Source organism: Dipodomys merriami, unplaced genomic scaffold (assembly GCF_024711535.1).
Source record: "Dipodomys merriami isolate MVZ:Mamm:240054 unplaced genomic scaffold, mDipMer1.0.p SCAF_16, whole genome shotgun sequence".
Classification (NCBI taxonomy): domain Eukaryota; kingdom Metazoa; phylum Chordata; class Mammalia; order Rodentia; family Heteromyidae; genus Dipodomys; species Dipodomys merriami.
In genome coordinates, this window is record NW_027202937.1 from 13996020 (window position 1) to 14007500 (window position 11481).

Here is an 11481-nt window from a genome sequence, read left to right on the forward strand (position 1 = left end):
TCTAAGGTTGTTATAACATAGATTAAGCTAGAAAATTCACTACATGACTAGTGAAGTCACTGTTGACTTGATCTCACATATAGGAATAAACAAAGGGGCAAAAGAAGCAGAATTCCACAAAAGTAAATTGGCAATTTAGCATTGATTCACAGTAACCAATTCCTGAGCAAAAACTCAGTAATGCTTTTTCTGTAGATGAAAGAAACTACACAATCACAGTATATATTCTATTTACTAGAAGATACATGGTAATTTGTTGGAGGAAAATGTACAATGTGTCACTTTCTCTTCCCAAATAGGATTAACTTCACTTTAAAATGATTAAAAAGGGAGTTAGGTGAATATATGAAGAAAATAAAAATGTTAAAATGACTAAAAAGGGAGTTAGGTGAACATTTGAAGAACCTGAAATTTTCATTCACATTTTTAAATATGAGATACAGCCTCCAAAGATTCTATTGCTTTCCATTTTGGAAGTCAAATAGACTGGGGAAGTTGTGTTTGAGAAAAGGGATAGCAGAGGATGGTTTCGATCCATCGACCTCTGGGTTATGGGCCCAGCACGCTTCCGCTGCGCCACTCTGCTGGCAGTACATACAGGCTGCTTTACTGCCTTATCATGGAAATACCCATTTCGACACAGCAAATTTTTGTACTTAACTCTAATTTTGTTATTGTTTTTGTTCTCATTTATTTCTCTTGCATGAACCAGAAGATTCTGTCCTCCTGAACAAGCTGAACTTTCCACTCTATCAAAGATGATTCAAAGTGTGACATCTCTTCCAGGGTAAATCCAACCAGGTCTTTAGAAACCCAAGCTTGGAAAGAAAATAGGAAGGTACAAAGTGAGACACTGTGTTTAGGGAGGAGTGAATTAGCAAATCCCTGCCCTCAAGAAAAGGGCTCATTTGTAGTCCTGTCAGCAGCTTTCACAGCCCAAATGGGTTGTCTCAGACCAATGGCCTACGCAGAGACCTCTGACACTTTATCCTCTACTATTTCATAGCTTTCCTCTTGCCCAAACTTCTACTTCCTGTCTTTTCAGTCTTTCTTTGTTTTCATTAAAATCTTATTTTTCCAGTCCCAGGATAAGCATGGGGTTGGTGGTCATGAACATACCAGCAATTCCATTTGGATTTTCTTATTTTTTCTGCCCAAAACCTGAGAGACACTAAGGCAATTATATTAGGAAGAAGTTACAGAAGAAGAGCATGAGAAAAGTTACTGGAAATGGTTCAGGTGGACAAGATGGTTCCTGAGCAAAACTGAACCAGATCCCACCAGGTAGACATGGGACCTTAGTATCTTAGTAGTCCTTAATGTGAACCATTTTATAACATAGAAGTAACTACCACTTAGAATAGACAGACAGACAGATAAATAGATAAGGAGATAGATAGGACGATATATAGATATATGAAATTTATTACCTCCTCCTGAATTTTTCACTCAGTTTCTCGTTCTGTTAGTTGCCTCCACCAGGTACCAGAACCCAACCTGTCATAAGATAAGATTTGGATAAAAATTCCAGAATCTCTCTCTTCCTCTCCATGAGGGTTTGTTGTTTTTCTTTCAAGGATCTAGGTGCTGTGGTGCTTGGGCCTCTTTACTGAAAAATCAGTGAGGAAGGGAGAGGAAGACGCAAGGTGCTTGTCACATGATACCCAGAGGTTACCTCAGCAACTGCTCATGTCTAGTCATTGTAATGAGGTTCCTTTGGTTTTATAGGTGAAGACACTGGAGCACACCTGAGATTCTTCACCTGTCCATGTCCACATTTGTCAGGATGCTACCTAATTTCTAAAAGCTAAAGGAGCAAACCCTTTGAAGGAAAGATTAAGGATGAATTTTAAAGGAATTAATTACTTCAGGAGAAGCCAGTACTTACAGACATAAATAAATGAGCAGAGAGTGAGGGAACAGATGATACTGTGTGAAAGATAATGTACTTATTACCTGACTACGTAAATGTAACCCTGTTCTACAGCACCTCTAAAACAACAATAAGGGAAATTTACTAATAAATAAATGAGCAAAATGAAGAAATAATGTTTTTTTCTTTGTTTATGGTACGAGGGATTGAACCTAGGTCCTCCTGATTCAAGCTGTCTACTGCTTGAGCTAGGACCCCAGCCTAGGGTTAGGAAGAAAAATTCTTGTGTCCTGGGACATTTCTCACAAGGGAAGTGGCAAAGAAATGGGCCAATTCTGGCATGGAGGAGTGGCAATTGAGGGTACAGCAGGCAGAGAGGGAAACATCAGTTTCTCAGATCCAGATTTGAAGCCAGGGCATATGTTCCCATCCTACCAACAGCAAAGATTCCTAGTGAGAACACCAATTGGACATTTCTCTATCTTTGCTCCATACATCCCTTTCCTCCATTTACATGGGGACCAGCAGCTTATAAAACAAAATATCAGTCTCACCTGTATGCTTAAGACACTTGCATTCATTTATTCAGGCTTGCACTACAAACTATCATATAGACTGTGATGAAGCTTATTTTCTGTCTTACAGGCTAAAAGCTCAGGATTCAAGAGTCACAACCTGGGTTTCTCCCAAAACCTTTCCTCCTTGGCTTGCAGATGACCACCTTCTCCCTCCTTCCTCACAAGCCTTTCTCCATACCTAGACCCACATATCTGATGTGCCTTTCATGCCTAGTTTCTTCCCTTTCAAGAAACTTAAATATCAAGATAACAAACAACATGAACATCAGAGGCTACTGATTTCTATTCATTAAGCAGAGGTCATTGGCAAGTATCAGCATGCCCTCCCGGCCCCGCCCACCCCCCCACACCAGGAACAAAAGCAATCTTGCAGTACCTTGACCAACTGCCCTAGTCCATGATAGAATACACTCACATACTAAGAAATTACACACAGCACAGTTATTATTTCCAGATAGGCAACAAGGGACAACAGAAGCTTAAGATTCATTTAGAAAGCTCTCCTTCACCAGGCTCAATAAGCATGCCAGGGCAGACAGAGTATCCACTGAACATGCTCCACTTGCACCACAGATGTGGAATGTCACATTCTGCCTCAGACTATAGATTATCTTCTCCTAGGGATAAATACTGGGGTGTATCACCCTTCTCTCTTTCCCCGTCAGCCATTATTCTATCAGACCCAGCTCACTGCACCAATTTCATGTTCAACAAGTACCAGTCCCAAGGGAGGACTCCCAATTTGTGGTGATCATCAGTAAGCCAACCTCCCAGAATAGGAGTCTGAACATTTCCTCCCACTGCATTCTGGGCAATAGTTTAACCAATTGCCTAAAATAGAAGACAGTGAAACAGAAGACATGCCACAATTTATATGAAGCAAATTTTGTTACTTAAAGATGGGCAACAAGAACAGCCAATGCTTAAGAATCATCTTGAGAGCTGGTCCCCTAAGACTCAAGAAAACTACCATAGCAAAGGGACTCAGAAAGGAAACACACACCTGTTTATAGACCTCAGAAACAAAAAGGCTCATGGTCAAACATTCTGAAGGACATCTTGCTTCTGAGGGGAGACAGTAACAAAGCTGAATCTGCCTGGGATAACTCTCACCTAGATCAGAAAGTTAACCCCTAGTGCACTTTACAATATTCTAAGAAATGAAAGCAACAAGAAGGAGAAATCAGGTCACCCAGAGCTATCTAGGGAGTATCCAGTAGAAGAGGAGACCTTAGAAAGAGGAAATTTTTTATTCCATACATAGGAACAAAAGAGTGATAAGACCAAATCCACAGTCATTTTAAAATGCATGTGAACTCAAGATGCACACCATTGCTATTTGGTTAGAAGATGGTGGCAGAGAACACGACATGAGGAGCCGGAGCAACACTGAGGCTCCCATGGTCCTTCGATGTATTTTTGGAAAATCTGGTTTTGAGAGCCCCCAAAGTCCAAGCTGTGAGACCCAAAAGTATTTGGGAGGATGGAATGCCTCCTCCCAACATGAACTCCCAGAACGCTGAGTTTACTGGAAAGGTCGATCAGTTCTGGCTTGATGGGAATTCAGATTTGTATCCTGAGTGAAGGCTAGCTAATTCCACACCAAACTTTCTGGAAACTTAGGAATAGACAAAAATCTATGCAAACTATCAGTCATTTACTGCTTACACCTGCTTCTTAAGATAAAGAAGTTACTTATGACTTGAGTAATATTATAGCACATGATTAGTGCTTGTGATTTCAGGGAAATTAAGATCTCTCTTTCTATACCTAAGCCCCTGTATCCTACTCAATACATTGTAAAATGGACCCAGGGTACCTGATGCTGGCAGAAGCCAGCCAGTGGTGCCCCAAACCTGAATTGCAAGGTCCAGTGTCCTTTACTGTTTTGTTTCCCGTTTTCGTGGATTGCAACATGCGGTCCTGATGAATTCAGTCATTTCTTTGTGACTGCTCACTCTTCAGCGGAGCACTCAACCGTAGAATGGAACAGCTCTCTGTGATACAGGCTGCAGGTGGACAAGAATCTAAGAAGACTGAGTTGGGTGTTAATGAAGCAAATAGATTCATGGACTTCTTTCTCTGGAGCAAGTAGTGGCACAAAAGTTCAGGGGTAGCACTCAGTATGGGCACAAGAAAGGAGAGGAAGGAAGGAAGGAATGGAGGGTGGGAAATCAAATGCAAGTTTCCTTTTTAAGCAATCTCAGTAATAATCAATAATTATTTCACAAGTATGAAGGGTTTGTTTGTTTTGTGTATTGGTCCTGGGGCTTCAACTCTGAGCCTACGCCTGGACCTTGAGGTTCTTTGCGCTACCACTTGCTCCGAAATTCACCGTGGTGCTTGCTGCTCTCTGATCAGATTTAAAAACGTAATTGTAAACATTGGCTGGGTAAAATACCTAAATACAAGGCCCTAAAGTTTCAGGAGCTAACGCTAATGTACCCAAAACGTATTAGAACTACGTGAGAGAGCAAAAACTTGCAAGAAGGGTTTCCGTAGTGTAGTGGTTATCACGTTCGCCTCACACGCGAAAGGTCCCCGGTTCGAAACCGGGCGGAAACAAGCTCTGTGTTTTTCTTCCTAACATGCATGATTACCATCGACAGTTTTCAAAGAACTAGTCCATTCAAAGATCTAGAAATAAAACAGAGCTCTGTTAGCCAATAAAACCCCCCAAACAACAGGAGAATAGAATGGTAAAGCGTGATCTGCCCCAGTGGAAGCATCCCACTCTAGGTGCCATTTACGGGGTCTTGTAGCTCTTTGAGAAAATAAGTGGAATTGGAGAAGAAATACTATTCCCATTTAGAAAGAGTTAACTTTAAATTTTCAACCCTCTAGGGTCCTTCATATACACTTAATTTCCATTTCCAAGTGTCTTAAAAATCTGTCTTTTTGAGCTAATATAAAACTTATTTTTCTGTTTAATCCTATAATATCTTATTTATACAATGAAGATTTAATTTTCAAATATTTAAAAAAAATCTGTCTTTTGTCAAATAATTGAACTCCTAAATATAATCAAGGACATGTGCTTGCTACCTCCCATCCATATCAAGGGCAAGGATTTGATTTTCTACTATCGCTGCCTTGAAATTCTTAGTCTTTAAACAAGGGACATTTTCATTTTGAACAAATTATGTAGCCAATGTTATGTAACAAATTGTGTTCCAAACATTCATAAAAGAAGCACTCATACAATTTAATCATTCCTTACAGAGACAAACAAGCAAGAAGCTGACAGTAATACCATAGGCAAGAATGTTGTTCAAAATAGTAAGGATGAAGAGAAGCATTGATAGAATGTAATTTTTTGAAAATACTGTCCTAGAATAACAAAAGAGCAAGAGCAGACAAAACCTAAAACTTTATTCTCTGTGTGTGTATGTGTGTGTGTGTGTGTGTCTGTCTGTCTTTTTGCTCAAGACTGGTGATCCATCACTTGAGCTACAGCTCTACTTTGGGCTGATTGGGTTAACTGGAGATAACATTCCTACCTGGGCTGGCTTGGAACTATGACCCTCAGATCTCATTCTTCTGAGTAATTAGGATTACAGGCATGAGCCAGCAGGGCCCAACTCTTGGGCTTTTAATCTTTAATCTAAGAAATTATCTGAGATTCAGACCTTATTTGCCTTCATCATTTTATTAGTTTTTTGTATTTTGTCTTGGTGTTTGATCACAAATCATTTGTATCTTTCTTTAAGATGTCATCCAGTTCCTCCTATAGTCAGGTCATTTAGTGACATCCCTAGAAACCTACATAGAAAAATAGGTATTATAACATTCTTTTATTTTTCTTACCTTCTTTTTGAGTTGTAATAAACCCAACAACATGAAATGTATGTTTCTTAGGAAATGTGGAAAATATCTATATGATAGATTTCCAACATGAGGTTTACTAATTCCTAGGAAATGAATGTGGTAGGGCTTCCTTCACTCACCCTAGTAAAATACTCTACCCTTTAGCTACACACAGTCTCATTGTGTACAAAGTGCCTCAAGTATCAAGACAAGTCTAAGTGCCCCATTAGGTATAAATCTTCAACCAGTTGAATGTGCCTTCATCAAGTAAAGAATCTGCTTAAAATAAGAAGTTAAAGTTTAACACAGAAAGGAAGAAGGCCCTGCTGGGATTTGAACCCAGGATCTCCTGTTTACTAGACAGGCGCTTTAACCAACTAAGCCACAGAGCCATGCAAGTTGCAGTTTCATGTTAAGTTTTGTTATTTTACCAAATTCCACCTCTCTGTCAAGAATTGTATTTCAATGATTTCTTTGGGTTATGACAAGCACATTTATCTGGGCCTCAGTCAAAACCACAAAAAGAATTTTCTTGCTATAGAATAAACAACCACAGAGCCTGAAAGTCCATCTACCTTCAGAAAATTGCTCTATACCCCAAGGACACCATCAGACTATTAACTCTGGCCAAGAAGAGATATTGTTGAGAATCATTGAATCTCTTCACACCTAGAAATTACTCTGCCTAAGCTCTTGTTTTATCTCTTCCTTCAGGGAGTGATAGAGTATCCTGGATGCGCAAGTGCGTGTGTGTATGTGTGTGTGTGTGTGTATACATATACATATACATATATACATTTTCTGGTGATAGTATTAGAGTTTGAACTCAGATTCTTCTAAGTTTCAATATCCAGACATGTAACATAAGTTACTTGTCCCCCAACATATGAGCAGATATGGCAGCCACTTTCACTCATTTAGTAGTCCTGCCTCGTCTGTGTCTGCTTTCTTGTTGTGACAATACAGATGTGATTGCTTACAACATTGAATGTATGTCCCCCAAAAAATCTAGATTTGGAATATTTTTGCCAACTTCTTTTTAAACAAAAGCTACATTCAAAAACCTCTTGAAAATAAGCGCTTGCCTAGCCTGGGCTGCCCATGAAGGGTGTCGCAGGACCTCACTCCTAAGGGTTTATAGGACTGTTATTTAATCAATGGGATCTGTCCTTAGCATCCTTAGGGGTTTTTTTTCTGTTCAGAGGCTGCCTGAATTCACTCTGGGTTTTAAAACATTTACAGTGTCACTTACCTTTTGGACTACAATTCCTAATATCATTCTGGATTAAATTTTTGAACACCAATTCTTTGGATTTGGTTTTGTTTGTTTTTGTTTTTGTTTGGATTGGGGGTGGGTGGATGTGTCTTATTTTGTTTTATTTTCTGAGACAGAATCTAACTATGTTGTCCAGGCTTGCTTTTTTTCAAATTTCTGGTCATAAACAACCCACCTGCTTCAGCCTCCATAATAAAAATCTTTTCCTGATTTTGGCTTGATTTTCACTCTGGAGCAGCTGAGAGTAATAGTTTTCCTTTCTAACAGAGCCCATTGTGATTTCTTTATATCTAGCAGATCTTTTGCCTTATGTCCCTCTTCTCACATTTCACTCTATGCAGCAAAAAGTGCTAGGAATCACTTTCACCATTCTGCTTGGAACTCCCCAGCCAAACTAAGTGCACCCACTTGTTTCTCCATTCCGAGATACTGCCGGCAATGCACTCTTAAATTTTCCATAGCTTAGAGAAACCCTGTCCGTTTCAGGTTCGAAGATCCATTTGTATCTTGCTTGTAAACTTTGTTAGGGTGGGGCCAAAGCAAACTTACATGAGCTAACATGGCACCAAAATTAAGGCTACGTAAAGCTCTAGCTACTTTCCATAAATTATCCTCACCTGAGCTCCTGAGAACACAGGCTCTTCCTATAATGCTTAAGAGTGCCATGAATTGATGGACTGGGGGTTTTCCAGTCATTCTCTCCCTGGCCTCAGGGATTATGCCATGAAAAGAAATAACATTGATATATTGTGTATAAAGTATATACGATATTTGCCTTTTGTGGACATATTGAGCTAAATATCTTTGAAAGTCAACTGCCTGAAGATGTCTGAATTCACCACAGCAGCAATTCGTTTGAATGTAATGTCCCCTGGGCCCCAAACCGGATGCCTCCAACATTGCAGTGTGTCTGGACCAGTTCAGGTGACCTCTGAACAACAGTTACTACAACTACAACTACAACAACCACAACAAAGGATAGCCAACGCCTTTGGTAAAATACAGATAAAGGGGTGATGTTGGTGCCATAGTTTCTACTCCCCATCGCCCCCATCCTCTCTGTCGCCACTGGTTTTTCAAATCAAGTTTTTTAAAAACGAAGATTTTCTAGAACCCTGGACGTAATCGTGTAAGGAGGAAAGTGTTTTCTGGAAGTACTTCAGTATTTTCTCTATCATAATCATTCTCGTATTTTAAAATTCCACAAAACTGGGATGCGGTTTCAGCACAGATGCATCCGATATAATAAAATAATCCTTTCCCATGAGTTTCTCGGGGTACCGGGATGGCCGAGTGGTTAAGGCGTTGGACTTAAGATCCAATGGGCTAGTGCCCGCGTGGGTTCGAACCCCACTCTCGGTAGATGGGTTTTGTATTTTCTTAAATCTCATACTCCATTTCTCTATCTTTTTGCATAAACATTACCTGCTAATACATTTTGAGTATTCCAAGAGAAACTCATCCAATGAGCTATTTGCCATTAAAATCATAAAGAAACTAGCAGCTCTCTGTAGCCCCCAAGACATGAAAACGACCCAGCTTGGAGTCTCATTGTTACTAAAGGTTGTACTGGATAAATGAAGTTTATAAGAGCTTTCTGTGTCTTTAGCATTTTAGAGGGGTTGATTAATTCCTCTCCAGTAGAGAATGAGTTTTCTTGGTTTTATTTTTCCCAGTCTGAAAAGTGAAAATGGTCCCTTTGTGGTAGTTTATTTGGTATTTCCCAGGTGCATCTTTCTATATGTTAAAGAGGCATCTGAATTCTCTTTTCTGTGAATTGCTTATAAATATCCCTTCTGAATTTTTCTACATAGTTGTCAGATTTTTCTCTTATGACTTGTGTGAAGATCATTCAATATGACTCAGCTAATTTATATATATATATATATATATATATATATATATATATATATATATATATATATATAAACTGCAAGAAGATGGGCCTGGTTTGTTATTTGCCTTTAAACTTCATGATGTTAGACATCAAAAGTGTTTTCTTGTAGCCAAGGTTGATCTTCTGGCTTTGTATCTAAATTTAAATGCCCATCCTCCTTACAAAATAATTTAAAGATTTGGATTTTATATTTAATATTTTCACTTGTCTGCATTTTCCTTCTTATAACATATGGAATGTATATTTACAACTGTACAACTCTACATACAACTACCAGAAATCCTAGTACCATTATTGACTGTTTCCCCCAATTAATCGAAATGCCAGTGTCCTCAATTCTATTCCCTTTAAAAGTAAGGGAACCACAGCAGGATTTAGACTACCATAAAGCTGCTAAGTATTGTGTTGTTCCCCCTGCTCAAATTAAGGTTGTTTCTTAACTATACCTGTCTGCTATACCCCTGTACCAGCCAGGACACTTGGTCTCATACATGTTTAAAAAACAAACAAAAAAAAAAAAACCAGAATTGTATCCTTAATAGGATTTGAAATATATAGACTTTGTGACTCAACAATCACATATTCTGATTCTGGCTTTCCCATTAACTCTTTGAGCCAATAATTCTTTGTTCTTTAACGATAACCTACTAAAGATTGTGAGGATTGAAATGTATGTGATGTATCTAAGAAAGTACCTGATAAATTAAAAAGTGCTCTCTGCTACTAAATATACTGATCCCTTTAGCCATCCTCTGGAGAAACTTAGAAATTGGTTACATATTGACCAGCGGATTCATTGCTTCTGAGCTGGATAAATATTGCCTTGATAGATATGCTTCTATTTTTTATCATCTATATGTATATATTATTATATTATATATTAATATATCTAAATATAATATATTACATATAATATATAAATATATTAAATAAATGGAATATACTACATATATGTAGTATATTACATGTTATATATGTATTATATTATATATATATACGGTTTGTCAAATGAATGTATCCTTTGTTTTTGGAGAAAGCAATTATTTGGTATTTTACTCAAGGAGGAACAAGAAGAATATGGACTGATGTAAAGCTATCTTTTGAGAATTTATGCAAGTCAGGGAAGCACATGCACAGGTGTAAAAACGCACTTAAGTAAATTCCACCTGCAAAACTTACAGCTGGCCCGTACGGGGATCGAACCCGCGACCTTGGCGTTATTAGCACCACGCTCTAACCAACTGAGCTAACCGGCCAAGGCGCCCACCCTCTCTCTTTTGAAATGTAAATTAATCTCAAACAACATTGTTTGACATTTGCTTGACTTTCTAATGTACAATTAATTCCATTTCTTTATTATCCTATCTTTTTTCAGAAAGGAACCCCAGATTTGGCAAAACAAAAAACAAAAAAGCACCTGCATCTCTTGGGGAAATAATTTTTGTGTTTAAATCTCCAATTCTGAGTCACAAAGATCTACGTCCTGAAGATGAGACAAACCCAAATCTGCTCCAAGCTGGAGCCCGCAACAGCATCATTGTACCATCCACGGTGCTGCCACAGGCCGGGGATTCGGCCCCTGCGCGAGGGGCGCAGACTGCTTTCGCTCCTGGAGACCTTTAGGGTAGGTCAGCTCTTTGCAGAGTCCAGGAAACCTGGGAACTTGCATCCTTGTCACCTGCTTATCCACACTAAGAGAAGAAGAACAGGCCTATTTAAAACGCAGTGGTGGGCAATCATTTTCCCCCGCTTTGGGTTACAGAGATCTTGCTCGACCACTAGAGTTTATAATGAGTCTGTGGTCTACGTTGTGACAACTCTCCAAGGAGAGACAGCCATTTCAATCTAGTCTCTATTTTTTTTTCCCTTCGGTTTCGATTGAGGTGTCCATGCTATTATTTTCAAATCACGCCACAGAATAATTTCTAGTATTGTTCAGATTTACAAAATTGTGAAATTATATTCAAATAATACATAACGGTAGTCCCTTTCTGGAGCCGGCTCCGTGGCTTAGCTGGTTAAAGCGCCTGTCTAGTAAACAGGAGATCCT

General features: G+C 38.9%; 7 non-coding genes across 7 annotated transcripts in view; 4 read left to right on the forward strand and 3 right to left on the reverse strand.

The window, feature by feature from the left end:
• Positions 1-514: 514 nt before the first annotated feature.
• On the reverse strand, positions 515-586 carry Trnam-cau (transfer RNA methionine (anticodon CAU)). The gene has a single exon. It is a non-coding gene; the product is annotated as a tRNA-Met (tRNA).
• A 4357-nt stretch (positions 587-4943) lies between these two features.
• Positions 4944-5016, forward strand: Trnav-cac (transfer RNA valine (anticodon CAC)). Its single transcript has one exon. It is a non-coding gene; the product is annotated as a tRNA-Val (tRNA).
• Positions 5017-6576: 1560 nt separating this feature from the next.
• Trnat-agu (transfer RNA threonine (anticodon AGU)) lies at positions 6577-6650 on the reverse strand. Its single transcript has one exon. It is a non-coding gene; the product is annotated as a tRNA-Thr (tRNA).
• Positions 6651-8813: 2163 nt separating this feature from the next.
• Positions 8814-8896, forward strand: Trnal-uaa (transfer RNA leucine (anticodon UAA)). Its single transcript has one exon. It is a non-coding gene; the product is annotated as a tRNA-Leu (tRNA).
• Positions 8897-9796: 900 nt separating this feature from the next.
• On the forward strand, positions 9797-9924 carry LOC138828534 (small nucleolar RNA SNORA63). Its single transcript, XR_011372282.1, has one exon. It is a non-coding gene; the product is annotated as a small nucleolar RNA SNORA63 (small nucleolar RNA).
• Positions 9925-10613: 689 nt separating this feature from the next.
• On the reverse strand, positions 10614-10687 carry Trnai-aau (transfer RNA isoleucine (anticodon AAU)). Its single transcript has one exon. It is a non-coding gene; the product is annotated as a tRNA-Ile (tRNA).
• A 743-nt stretch (positions 10688-11430) lies between these two features.
• The window catches only part of Trnat-agu (transfer RNA threonine (anticodon AGU)), a 74-nt gene continuing 23 nt past the window's right edge, over positions 11431-11481 (forward strand). Inside the window, exon 1 of the tRNA in view lies at positions 11431-11481. This exon is cut by the window's right edge and continues 23 nt beyond it. This is a non-coding gene — a tRNA (tRNA-Thr).